This window comes from Mus musculus, chromosome 8 (genome assembly GCF_000001635.26).
Source record: "Mus musculus strain C57BL/6J chromosome 8, GRCm38.p6 C57BL/6J".
Taxonomy (NCBI): domain Eukaryota; kingdom Metazoa; phylum Chordata; class Mammalia; order Rodentia; family Muridae; genus Mus; species Mus musculus.
Window position 1 is genome coordinate 83,633,380 of NC_000074.6, and position 14,650 is coordinate 83,648,029.

Genomic DNA, 14,650 nt, shown 5'->3' on the forward strand with positions numbered 1-14,650 from the left:
GCGCACACCTTTAATCCCAGCACTTGGGAGGCAAAGGCAGGCAGATGTCTGAGTTTGAGGCCAGCCTGGTCTGCAGAGGGAATTCCAAGAAAGCAATAGCTACACAGAGAAACCCTGTCTCAAAAAAAAAAACAAAAAACAAAAAAACAAAAAAACAAAAAACCACTACCACCACCAACAAAAAAAAAACCAAAAATAAATAAATAAATAATCAGAAACAAGACAAGGACTCCACTCCTTATCTATTCAATACAGTACTGAAAGTCTTAGCTAGATCAATAAGACAACTGAGTGAGATCAAAGGAATACAAATTGGAAAGAAGTAAGTCAGAGCATCTTAATTTGCAGATGATATGATTATATACATAAAAGATCCTAAAACTCCACCAGGAAACTCCTACCACTGATAAACACTTTCAACAAAGTTAGCTAGATACAAAATTAACTCACAGACTTCAGCAACTTTTCTATACACAAATGACAAACGAACTGAAAAAGAAATCAGGGAAGCCATACCTTTCATATTAGCCTCAAAGAACGTTTTGAGACAGCTCTAACCGAGCAAGAGAGGGATTTGCATAATGAAAACTTTAAGACGTTGAAGAAAGAAATTGATGAAGATATAAAGATTGTTAGAGTGAAAATGGCCATCCTACCAAAACCAATCAATGTCCAGATTCAATGAAATCCCCTTCAAAACTCCAGCACAATTTTTTATGGAATTTGAACAACAATTTTCAGCTTCATATGGAAACGCCCACACATTAAAAAAAAAAACAAGATAATGAAAACAATCTTGATTGATAAAAAATTATTATTCAGAGGTATCACTACCCCTGATTTCAAATTGCGCCTCAGAGCTATAGTAATAAAAATAGCATATTGGCATAAAAACAGATACATTAGCCGGGTGTGGTGGCTCACGCCTTTACTCCCAGCACTCGGGAGGCAGAGGCAGGCAGATTTCTGAGTTCGAGACCAGACTGGTCTACAAAGTGAGTTCCAGGACAGCCAGGGCTATACAGAGAACTCCTGTCTCGGAAAAATAAATAAATAAATAAATAAATAAATAAATAAATAAATAAATAAATAAATAAATAAATAAATAAATAAATAAAACCAAAAAACAGATACATTGATCAATGGAATCAAACTGAAGACAAAATGGGCTGGAAAAAAGGCAGTATCTTCCACACACATTGCTGCAGACAGCTGGGTCACAGCATGTGCAAGAGAACAAATGGGTCCTTGTTTATCTATGCCCTGCAAGAAAAACCCCAGTCCAGAGTGATTAAGGACCTTAACATAAGGCCAGATACCCTGAATGTGACAGAAGAGAAAGTGGGAAATAGGCTTGAAATCAGAGACATAGGAAAAGACTTTCTGAACAGGACACTGTTAACACAGGCACTGGGAATAATAAGTAATAAATGGAACCTCACGACACCAAAAACTTCTGTATGGCAAAGGACGCCATCATTCAGACAAAGTTGCTGCCTAAAGAATGGGAAAAGAGCTTTACCAATTACATAATTGATAGAGGGCTAATTTCTAAAACATATGAAGAACTAAAGCCAAAACAAAACTGGGCAGCAAGAAAACAAATAACCAGTTTTAAAATGGTGTATAGATCTAAATGTAGTTCTCAAAGACAGAGCACAGATGGCTGAGAAACTCTTGTGTTCAACATCCTTAGTCATCAGGGAAATGCGATTTAAAACTACTTTGAAATTTCATCCTCTATTAGTCAGAATGGCCGAGATCAATAAAACAAATCACAGCTCATGCTGGTGAGGATGTGAAGTAAGGGAAAGCCCTTATCCATTGCTGATGAGACTGGAAACATGTACAGCAACTGTGGAAATACGAAAGTGGTTCCTCGGGAAGCTGGCAATGAATCTACTTCAAGATCCAGCTATGCTTCCCTTGGGCATATACCCAGAGGATACTTCACCCTAATACATTTGCTCGTTCATCTTCATTGCTGTTCCATTTGCAGTAGCCAGAAATTGGAAACAACCTAGATATTCATTAACAGATTAATGGATAAAGAAAGTGTTGTAAAATTATGCAATGGTATACATAGGTGTGTGTGTGTGTGTGTGTGTGCATTTTGTTTCATTTTACATTATTTTGTTTTATTTTAATACGAGTGTTCTGCATGAATATATTGTGCAAGGCAGAAAAGGACATAAGATCCCATTATAGATGTCTGTGAGTCACTATGTGGTTGCTAGGGATTGAACTCAGGGGCTCTGGAACAACATCCAGTGCTCTTAACCACTGAGCCATCTCTCCACCATATGCAATGGTATATTATTCAGATGTTAAAAAGAAGAACAAAATCAAAATTTTGCAGGTAGATAGACAGAGTAAGAAAACATCATCTTAAGTGAAGTAACCCAGACTCCAAAAAACAAATATTATATGTATTCTCTAATATGTGTGTGTTAGCTGTTAAGCCTTTTATAGGTATGCTACAATTCATGTATTCACAGAGATTACATATAGAGTAAATGACTAGGGAAGGAGGCAGATCTCCCAAGGAAGGAGAAATAGAATATATAGTAATAGAGAGATAGGAGAGAGACTGGAACAGGATTATATTGAGAGCAGAGGGAAGAGAAGGCTAAGGGAGAGAATACAGGAAGAAAAAAAAAACTAACATTAAGGGTCACTTGAAGGGAAAACCTACTATTGTAGAAGCTTATTAAAATATATTCATAGATAAGCAAAATCTAAATGGAGTCACCATATGGGGGAGGCAGTGCCCCAACCAGGTATCTTTCACCATCAAATGAAATCTCCAATGCCAGGAGTGGGTTCTGTCTAATTGAGTCGTTGGCCAAAGGAGCCCTGTGGATACCCTCAAACAATTCAGGCTATCACCAAGCTGTTGTTTGCTCTCCACAAACTGATGGTAAGGACCCACTGCTGAAGACAGCGCCTACACATCTCATTGAGCATGGAGAAGTTGAGCTGGTACCAACTGGAGCTTCCATTCCTACTGACTTGTAGGTAGACACTAACCCAGCTACAAACCTTTTGATCCACAATGGTGTCCTGTCTGCATTACATGATAGTGCAGTAGTGGCACATAAGCTGTGGCAGTAACCAACCACTCTCTGATTGGAGTTAAGACATTCCAAGAAATGGCAGCCTTGCCTGACACTGCTCTGGTGGCCAAGAGCCCGAGACTAGACAAGCCAGGGGCATAGGGGAAAACAGCAATAAAGGGATTCTTAATAACAGTCTGCTATTCACGTAGATTAGTGCCTGGCTTAGACATCATCAAAGAAGCTTCTTGCAGTAGATGGGAACTAACACAGATATTCACAACTGGACAGTTTGCAGAGAGTAGGAGACTTTAGAGTACTCAATTATAAATGGGATGGGGCTCACAGAGGCTGTGGCAGCACACACAGGACCCGCAGAGAGGTTCTGGTCAGATGGGGTCCCATTCTTAACCAGGAAGCTATCTGCAATCAACTGCTTGCAAAGGGAAAATCTCATTGCAAATGTTAGCCAGACTTAAAGGGAAGGCTGTATACTCTTCTCACCGGTATATGGCCAACATAAAACAAACTCAGTGGTATTTTTGTAGTTTTTTTTTGTCTCATATTGTTTTGTTTGAGCATTTTTCTTTCCGACTTTTTGCTTGTATATTATGGTTTCGGGGGGGGAGTTGTGTGTTTTTCTGGGTTTTTGTTGTTGTTTTGTTTTGTTTGTTTTTTTATGTGTGTCTATGTGTTTCTTGTGTTTTTCAATTTTTTTGTAAAAATCTGTTTTGTTTGTTTTATTTGTCTGTTTTCTAAAAAGAACGCTAAAGAAAGTGTGGAGGTTGGATGGGTAGGGAGGTAGGGAGGAACTGGGAGGAAGTGTGGGAAGAGAAATCATGATCCATGTTTATTGTATGAATTTGCAATAAAAAAACTTAAAATAAAAAAGAAATGTGGACAGTAGAGACTGTGCTCTGTAGGCTGAGATTTATTACACCCTAATTTAAATAATGGTTCTTAAAGGTTTTAATCTCCCTTCTAGCCCACCACCCATCAGAGGTTAGTGGGGGGAAAAAGGATACAGGGGAAGTGGGCCTGTTTAGAAATGGTTCTCTGGAGCCAATCCCATCTGCGTTATCAGCAGAAATCTTCAGTTCAGCTCAGAGGTCAGCAGTAGCACTCAATCCACTCGCAAACACTTCACGGATGCACCAGCAGCCCAGTTCAGCAGTGTTGGAAAAGCAGCAGTGGTGGCACAGCCTAGCAGAGACAGCCTGGCCCCAGCTGAATCTACACCAGGCAGCAGGAGGAAACTGGACAGCTAGGGACACCAGAAGTTCCCAGTTGTGCCTCTCTCAATGAAGCGAAGATCAGCAAAGACCAAGAAATGTTGCTGGCACACGCCTTTAATCCCAGCATTTGAGAGGCAGAGGCAAATTGATTTCTTAGTTTGAGGCCAACCTGGTCTACAGAGTGAGTTCCAAGACAGCCAGGGCTACACAAAGAAACCCTGTCTCAAAAAAACAAAAAAAGAAAGAAAGAAAGAAAGAAAGAAAGAAAGAAAGAAAGAAAGAAAGAAAGAAAGAAAGAAAGAAAGAAAGAAAGAGGGAGGGAGGGAGGGAGGGAGGGAGGGAGGGAGGGAGAAAGGAAAGGAAGGAAGGAAGGAAGGAAGGAAGGAAGGAAGGAAGGAAGGAAGGAAAGGAAAGGAAGAAAGGAAAGGAAAGGAAAGGAAAGGAAAGGAAAGGAAAGGAAAGGAAAGGAAAGGAAAGGAAAGGAAAGGAAAGGAAAGGAAAGGAAAGGAAAGGAAAGGAAAGGAAAGGAAAGGAAAGAAGGAAGGAAGGAAGGAAAGGAAAGGAAGAAAGGAAAGGAAAGGAAAGGAAAGGAAAGGAAAGGAAAGGAAAGGAAAGGAAAGGAAAGGAAAGGAAAGGAAAGGAAAGGAAAGGAAAGGAAAGGAAAGGAAAGGAAAGGAAAGGAAAGAAGGAAAGGAAAGGAAGAAAGGAAGAAAACAAGAAATGTTTCAAAACAAGTCCCCCTCACAGTCAGTTGAGTCCTATTTATACTCCCTCCAAACATCACTTGGCCTCCATGGGTGGTAACCTATCTTGTCTCAGCATGTGAGTGTGTCATAGCAAAACTCCATGTGAATGTCTCTCAGCTGACATCACTCTGCCAATCGGCCTGAGTCTGAGGAAGTGCCAGGAAGCTGCCATCACACTGCCAGAAGTTCTTCAGCAACAGTTTCCAGCCCCTGTCCCCTGGTAATCGAATGTCCCGAGAGATGGAGAAAGATAAAGGTCACGTACCCAAGAATCCCCTAATATATAATCAGGCCTGCAAGCTCACTTGGTTGTCTCTCTATCTTGGTAATGGGAGATCCCAGCACGCTGGGCTTGTGCAGAATAAAACACTCTTTGCATTTACCGGGTATCATTCTTTGGCGAATTATGGACCCTTACAATTCTTTCACCTGTGTCTGCTTCAGTGAAACATTCTTTCAGGATTCTGCCTTAGTGAAGCATCCTGTCACTCGTGTCCACTTCAGGACAACACTCTTTCAAGTATCTGTCCCAGCAAAACACCGTCTGACACAACTGACTCTCCAATGAACCCTTAAACTTCCACTTCAGTGCTCATGAAGTTTCAGAGAGGAAAAAGAAATCTACTGGGAACTGGGCCACAGGCGTTTGGTTACATTCTGGCAAAGAATACAACTGTATTATATCTAAAAACTTGAGTGAGTCAGAATTAAAATGTAATCATCTAATGTATCTAGCAAGAAAAAAAGTCAAGCCAGGACAGTATTTGTGGTGTGGCTAGCAGTCACACTGTGGCGTGGCCCCTGGTCCCTCACACTGTGGCCTGGCTACTGGCCTCCAGTCTTACCCAGCATCTCAGTGAGAGAGACCAGGAACGAGAGCAGAAAGATAAGGAAATAACGGTTGTGATGGGGAAAAGAGCTTGAGTGGTTTTAAAGTTGCACACAAGGTAAGCACAGAGAAAACACTGTGACGACTGTTTATAGAAAGAGTCTAGCACCATTAAAGGACCCTGCCTGATGTGTTAGAATATCAGCTCGTGTCTGAACACAGCACACTAGGCCAAAACAGTTCCAAGTGTAAGAGGTTTATTGGGAGAGAGAGGGGCAAGGAAGGTGGTGGCAGAAAGAGAAGGAGGGAAGAGAGAGGGAGGGAGGGGCATTCACCTTATATTTATGGATAATGACATAACACAGGTAAAAGTGGGAGGTGAGCCAAGTGGATTCTGGGAATATGGTGGCCATTGTCTTGGCAACAGGTCTGAAGGATGTGATGTCACAGGTTTTGGAGGTCCTGATGCCAACATACCTCCCTTCTTGCTATTATAAAGAGAAGGGGGAGGGAGGGAGGGAGAAGCCAATGGTGAAAAGGGAATAAGAGTGTTGTGTCTCTTAAGCTGCTTCCTGCTGACTAAGGGCGTTGTCCATTTTGGGGTGTAGCCAGCTTTCACCGTCAGGATCCACTTGGTAAACGTTCGAATCAGGTTCCTCTGTGGGCAGCGGCTGGTAATCCTGTAACAGGGGCTGATTAATAGTTTGGTTAGAATTTTTTTTTTATTTCTCCTTGAAGAAATGTAGAAACAAGATTAATAAGGCAGAGAGCAAATAATGATGCCAGGGGGCTGGTGAGATGGCTCAGTGATTAAGAGCACCGACTGCTCTTCCAAAGGTCCCGAGTTCAAATCCCAGCAACCACATGGTGGCTCACAATCATCTGTAATGAAATCTGATGCCCTCTTCTGGAGTGTCTGAAGACAGCTACAGTGTACTTACATATAATAAATAATGAATCTTTAAAAAAATAAAAAATAAAATGCCTGACAGTAAAGCGACTCTTCTCACAGACATGCTTTCCTCTTGGTGCAGGTCGGAAAAAAAATGATGCCAGGAAGATGACTAGGAAAGGTGTTACAAAAGGCAGTATCCACTTCCATATAGGATTTTCGAAAATCCCAGAGCTGGAGGTCTCACAGTCTCTGAAGTTCTTGATGTCTGACTGTAGCTCCTGGATTTTATTTCTCACTATCCCAGATTGGTTGACGTAGAAACAGCATTCTTCTTGGAGGAACAGGCAAAGACCACCTTCTTTAGCTGTCAGGACATGAAGCCCCTGTTGGTTCAAAAGCACCACGGCTGCCATAGAATCAATCTGTTTCTGGATAGTAAGCACAGTTTCAGTCATTTCTTGAAGATTGCTTTTAAACTGGGAAGTGAATGTATAATATTGGGTCATAGAAGTCGTCATCCCTGCAGTTCCAGTACCAGCACCTATGGCTATTCCCATAGCGACCAAGAGTGGCACAACCTGAACTGCCCTCTTATGTTGAGCAGCTATCATATCTACAACTGGGATTGGCAGGGGCTCATTTCCCTGGATTACTCTTAGTTCAGGGAAAAGGAGTACCAACATGCAAACTCCTGACCAGATGGTGGGTAGGTGATGATATACCTGAGTGATGCAGAGAATTGATGTGTGCTGGACTGCAGGGCATTGTGGCAGAGATGATATGTTGAGAGTTATGGTTCTATTGCAGTCTAGGGAGCTTAGCGTTCCTACAGAATGAGTCCTGGGGGTCTTAAAACAGTTTGCCACGCCAAAGAGAGGGATAGAGGTAAGGTATGGAGTCAAGGCAACATCAGAGTCAGGGCAGCTGACAAAGGGTAAGGTAAGGTCACTGGGCAGTATCACCAGAGACGCTGTAAGTGACAATTGTGAGTTAGTTCCAAGGATACACATAACCAGAAATCTTTAAAGCATCCAGGCCTGGTGACATTAAGGAGTTGGTAGGGCCAAGGTCAAGGTCTGAAGCAAATGGTGAAATGACAAGTTAGTGCCATTTATGAGGGGTGATGTCAAAGAGGTAAGGACCTGAGAGGAGTGTTTGGTTGTCTCCCTTACTTTTCCAATATCTAGGGGTTGGGCAATTGTGACATATTTTCTCTAGATATGGATGTTACTCACTGGGAACCCAGGCTGATTTTTATGGTAGTGCTTACCAACAACTCCTGCCTCCAACCTGGAATCCCATGGGTCTTGTATGTAGAAAAAGAGTGTTTTGTGGTGTTGATAGAAGAAATGATTGGTCCGTAATCCTAGCATATGTATCTGACAAGACCAATATGGACAGCCCCCTTATTCGTCTGGCCATTTTCTACAATAATCTTTTGGCTGGTCAAAGAGAAAGCAAGTATAGAGATCATAATATTTAGATGGGGTAACAGATACAGGGATGATAGCAATTTGGATCAGTTCCTGGCATCCGGCTATGGAGCAGTTTCCTGACCCTATTTGGAAAGACTGTTATCTGTGGGGCTTTCTTGGACTTTGAATCTCCAGATATAAGGGCTACTCTGGATGGAAATGAACAGCAGAGCGAGGACAAGAAACCCATGTCTAATCCAGTGAGGTTGAGCTCAGCTGCCGGAGTGGAGGCTTATTTTCTGGGATTGGGGACAAGATGGGTGGTCTCGATGTCTTCCAGAACTTAACAGAGAATGGTCCTGTTAGGGTCGATGTGTATGAAGAAAAGTCAATTTTAGGTGGAGGGATGAAAGATTTGAGGTGACACAGATGGACTCAATGAGAGAGTCCCTCAAGTTTAGCAGCTGTAGGGGTCACAAGGATTTCCTTAAAAGGGCCCTGCCATTTGGGAGAGAGGGGTGAGGGCTGATGATCTGGAGGGGATAGAAGGGCTTGGTCTCCAATTTTGACAGGCAGTAAACAGGACACAGTGTGTGGCTGTGGTAGGTGATAGTCAGCAAAGTTCCATAGGAGAGAATGGAGGTGGCAAAGTAATGGGGTGAGTAGATGGTCTGGGAAGGGAGAGCACTTAGGTGAAAGACTGGGAGTTAGGACTGGACATCCATACATGAGCTCAAAGGGTGAGGAGAGAGGTCACGGAGAGAGCTTGTAGCCTGAAAAGAGCCAGAGGTAGGAGTTTTACCCAATCAAGGTGAACTTCTTGTGACAGCTTAACAAGAGTGGTTTTTAAAGAGCGGTTAGTTCTTTCTACATTACCTGAAGATTAAGGGTGGTAGGGAATATGAAAATGCCAGGGGACATCTAGGGCCTTAGATAGAATTTTAGGAACCTGGGAAGTAAATTCGGGACCATTGTCTGATTGGAGAGAGGCTGGGACACCAAATCAAGGGATGATCTCTCAGAGGAGATCAGAGACTGTCTGAGCCCTTTCGTTAGTTGTGGAAAATGCCTCTACCCACCCTGAGAAGACCAAGAAGTACTTGGCATGTCTGACGGTAGGCATGTGGGTAAAGTCAAGTTTCCAATCAGCTCCAGAAAGGGAACCTCTAGCCGGATGGGTAGGAAAAGGGGTACCTTGAGTTGGAGTCAGACATCTGACAGATTTTGCCAGAAGCAGTGATAGATTTTTAAAAGCTTAGGTCCTCAAGAGGAGGCTGTAGGTGGGTCTTGACAAAAAAAGACAATGCATGGCTGTTAGGATGAAAGAGTTGGTGAAGATAGGACAGAGTTTGGTGGGTGAAGGTGGAAATGTAGGTTGTAGTGTAAGAATGTCCTGGAGAGGGTGAGACAAGTCTTGGCCCCTAAGGGCCACAGGTCTAGCTGCCTCGTCAGCTTGGTTGTTTCCCTTGGAGACAATAGGGTGATCAATTTGGTGGGAACTGCAGTGAACAATCCCAATAGCTGTGGGGAGATGGGAGGCCTTTAGCATGGCCATAATTTGGTTTGCATTAGTTATTAATCTTCCTTTTGTGGTAAGTAACCCACACTCCTTCCAGATAGCAGCGTAGGACAGGAGGATATGAAAAGCATATTTGGAGTCTGTGAAGATTTTCAGGGAGTTTCCCTGTGCCAGTTGAAAGGCATGTGTAAGGGCTACTAGTCCAGCCTGTTGATTGGTGGTGTGAGCAGGAAGGGCCTGTGCCTCCACCACCTCGGTGTCTGATACTATGGCATAGCCAGCTCTTCTGACTCCTTCATGTAAAAAGGAGCTGCCATCTCTGTACCAAGTATAGATGGCCTGAGGCAATGTGCCCTCATGTATGTGTGAAGGATGAGGCAAGAGTTCCTCTAAAGTTTCAGTGCAGGAGTGAGATAGGGAGTGGTCAGTATCTGGTTGAGAAAGAAGATTGAAAATATTAAGAGGCAGGCATGATTGGAAGGGGAGTGTGGTTCTTCTATTAGAGGTACCTGAAGAGAAAGAACCGTGGAGGGAGGTAGAGTCTGTAAGCCTTGGTAAGTTAGGAGCTGTGACAATTTATGAGAAGAGAAGAGAAGAGAAGAGAAGAGAAGAGAAGAGAAGAGAAGAGAAGAGAAGAGAAGAGAAGAGAAGAGAAGAGAAGAGAAGACAGTTATAGGTGACCCAAAGGTTAGGTTTTTTTTTACTCTCGAATAAAGAGTTCAGCAGCTGCTAAGGTGACTACATGGTGCCCATCCCTGAATGGTTAGATCTAGTGTTTCCAACAAGCATGCTCCAGGTGCAAAAGAAGTTGATGACTAAGACACCAAGTGCAAATCCCTCTTCTTTCAGTTAAGTAGAGGGAACAAGGACAAGTCAGGTCAGGGAGATGTAAGGTTGGGGCCTTGAGGAGAGCCTGTTGGAGCCTTTGAAAGGGTTTTGTAATAGGTTTGAGAAGAAGTTCGTGGGTGGTGCCTAAGGCTGCTTCATATAAAGGACGAGAAAGAAGGGAAAAGGAAGGAACCCACGAACGTAAAAATCTGGCTATTCCTAGGAATGATAAAATCTCTTCCTTTGTAGAAGGAACTGAGACTGAATCCGATTCTTTCTACCTAAGGTAATAGCCTTGTGGGCTGGGGTAATTGTTAGTCCCAAATAGGTGACCTGAGGGGTGGACAGTTGCACTTTAGAAGGTGAGACCCTGTAGCCTCAAATGGAGAGGAAATTCAGAAGAGCAGAGGTATCAGCTTGGCTAATCTCTAGAGAGGGGCTACAGAGAAGGACATCATCTACGTAAAGTATGATCTTAGATTTAGGGAGAGACTGAGATAATAAGTCAGAAGCCAGGGCCTGACCAAACAGTGGGCTGTCTCAGAATCCTGAGGTAGAACAGTCCAGGTAAGTTGAGTAGAAAAGTGGGTTTCAGGATCTGTCCAGGTAAAGGCAAATATGTTCTGTGCCCGGGCATCTAGAGGAATAGAGAAAAATGCATCCTTGAGATCTAGGACTGAGAAATGTGCAGTTCCCGAAGGGATAGTGGAAAGAAGTGTGTAGGGGTTAGCCACAACAGGATGGAGGGGAACCACTGCAGAATTAATACGCCTGAGGTCTTGAACCAGGTGATAGGTACCATTAGATTTCTTAATTGCTAGTATAGGGGTGTTAAAGGGGGAAGAGGTGGGGAGAAGAAGTTTTTTTTTTTTTTTCCTCAAGAGGTCAGAAATGATAGGCTTACGTCCCCTGAGGCTCTGGAGAGAGAGGATATTGATCTTGGGTTATGTACCTGGTAGAGTCCAGTAATTGGATGACATCAGGAGAATGGTGTTTAGCAACAGAGGGGTTCTGGATATTCCAGACTCAGGTATCTACCTGAGAAGCTAATAAAGGAAATAGCATGGTATTGTTAGTAGGTTGGCTGAGTAGAAGAAGGAACAGAGGAACTGTTGGTGAGCTTGGGTTTGGGTGAATGGGGGAAGCAAAGGAAATAGAAGCTCCCAGCCTAGCTAGAAGATTCCTTCCCAATAAGGGGACAGGACATGTTGGCACTACCAAAAAGGAATGGGTGAAAGTTACATCCCTAAAAATGCAAATAAGTGGTGGGGTCTGGTGAGGGAAGTAAGGTTGTCCTCCTACCCTGACAATAGGAAAACGAGAAGGAGAAGTGGGTCCCCAAAACTCATTCAGACAGAGTAAGTGGCTCCAGTGTCCAAGAGGAAGGAGATGGGCCACCCACATACCACGATATCTACTTGGGGCTCCCTGTAGTGATGGCAGTGGTCAGGTCAGGGGAGCTTGGGCCTTCTCATTCGGCCATAGCCAAGCCTAGGAGATCAGCTGGAGGGTTCTCTAGGTGTGATGTCCCTCTGTTCTGCATAACATGAGGGCAATCGACAGCCTAATGTCCCTCTTGATGGCACCTGGGGCATGGTCCCCTAAATCCTGCGGAAGTTAGGGCAGGCTTTTGCCCAATGACCTTGTTGACTACATTTGTAGCAGGTACCTGGTGTTCTCTGAGTCTTAGAAGACCATGAGTCTGAAGCAGTGGCTAGGGCTGGTTGGACAGCCTTTGCCAGCATATGGTATTTTTGTTTGCAGACTTTTTCATCTCTCTCATGATACACTTTGAAGACCAACACTAAAACGTCTGCTTGTGGAGTCTGGGGTTTCCTCTCTAGTCTTTTAAGTTTAGCTCTTATGTCAGGGTAGCTCTGGGAAAAGAAGTAGGTCATCAGAAGTTGCTTACCTTCTGGGTTTTCAGGGTCCAGATTGGTATGCTGTAATAAAGCCTTTGTGAGGCATTCTAAAAATTGAGATGGGTTTTCCTGCTTTTCCTGGACAACCACTTGGAGTTTTTAAAAAATTACTGGCTTTAAGGCTGCCTTTCTTAGGCCCACCAAAAGGCATGTAAAAAACCTGCCTCTAGCTAAAATACCACCTGCAGAATTATAATTCCATCAAGGATCCTGGTCAGGCACTGTCTCCGATCGGATTGGATATGCTCTATCTGGTTAATGAATTTCGTCTGCATGTGGTCTTGCTTGCTCCCAGACACGCCTGCATTCCTGAGGAAGTAAGTTGTTAGTAAGTCTCATATGTCCATCATGGAAAGTTAAGCTATAAGATTGAGTAATATATTGAAACTCTTTAATGAAGGAGGAGGAGTTAGAAGTATAGGAACACAGTCTGCTTTCTATTTGAGAAAGTTCACTCAGTGAGAAAGGAACATGTACTCTGACAAGGCCATCTACCCCAGAAACTTCCCTTAGAGGAAAGACCGATGCTGGGTCAGGTGTCCCTGGGGGAGAAGGACTTGGGGGTTTGGCTGTGGCCTTAGATCGCATGATAGGAGGGGTAAAGGTCGGCACCAATGCTGGGCATTTGGAGCAACCTGTGGCTGGCACAGAAGGGGCAGGGGAGCCTGGAGAGGTCGAGATAGCAGAACCTGGGGTATCCTGGTGAGGAGAAACAGAGGCAGCAGTTTGGGTCTTCGGCAGCATGGAAACAGGTCTGCAGCGGAAAGGAGGTGGTTCGTTAGCTGGATCTAGCGTTGCAGCGTCATCTGGCAGAGGTTGTGTAGGTTTCATGGCTAAGAGAAGTTGGGATGGGGTCAAGCACATACAGAGGTGGGAGCAAGAGAGATGAATGCTTGGACATAGGGGACCTCTTTCCATTTACCAGTTCGCTGGCAGTATGTATGAAGATCCCTTAACATGATTGGATCTAGGGCACCATTAACTGGCCTTTAGGAACTATTATCTAGCTGGTACTGAATCCAGACCTTATTGCAGAGATATATTAATTTTGATGCCTTCAAGTCAGGTGTTAGCTGCAAAGATTTGAGATTTTTCCAGGAGACATCCTAGTGCGATGCCTGGAGGTACATTCCAATACATCGCAGCACCCATTGGATTGTTTGTACTGGCATCCCGAGAACAATTCAACAACCAAAAAGAAATCACCCAGGCTAGAGGCCCAAGTCATCACGAGGGCTCCCTAGAGGCTACACAGTAAGCCCCAGACTTACTGCAGAAAGGACTCTACCCTGGATCCAGGGGTTTCTTAAATGGCTGCAAGAGTTCTGTAGGGGAGGGATTCGAGAGCCGCTTTCGAGGGAATGGTCACCCAAGGGTTGATGTCCTAATTCATGTGTCCGCTGGGAGGTATGGCTATAAAATGCCAACCCCTTAGCCCCCAGAAAAAGCTGGACAGGCCCTATCTGGGAAACTAGGGGCCCTCTAGACAACCAACCCTACCAATTAATATGCCGGTGTCTGTGTGAGAATTCTAGCTAGCTGGTAAACAGAAACGTGGAGCTGAATGGATGGTGTGGACCCGGCAGAAGCCAGCCCTACAAGATGGGCTAGGGCGGCACAGCTCACGTGGTAGAAGTTCGTATGTCCTGCTGCAGTAGCAGCTCACGTGATGGAAGTCTGTAGCTCCTGCAGCAACCAGCTGAGGGGCCAGGGTGCCACTTGTACCTCTGTTCCCAGCTGGTGTGCACAGCGAGCCAGGCAGGGCAGGGCGGCGAGAGTTTATGGCCTGCTCCTCACAGCAGCCGCAGTTGCAGGCTGCGGTCAGTGGTAGCAGCCCACTCTACGACAGTCCACATGACCACGGTACCACAGCCCGTGCGCTCCGCAGTGGCTCTTGACAGTACTGCTGAGTTCCCTGGTTTCAGCACCAAAGATGTGTTTGAATAGCAGCTGAACACAGCACAATAGGCCAAAACAGCTCCATGTGTAAGAGGTTTATTGGGAGAGAGGGGGGCAAGGAAGGTGGCGGCAAAAAGAGAAAGGGGGTACACAGGGGGAATGGTATTCCCCTTATATGTATGGATAATGACATAACACAGGTAAAGGTGGGAGATGAGCCAAGTGGATTCTGGGAATATAGTGGTCGTTGTCCTGGCAACAGGTCTGTAGGTCCTGTCTATGTGATATCCAGAGGTCTGATGCCAA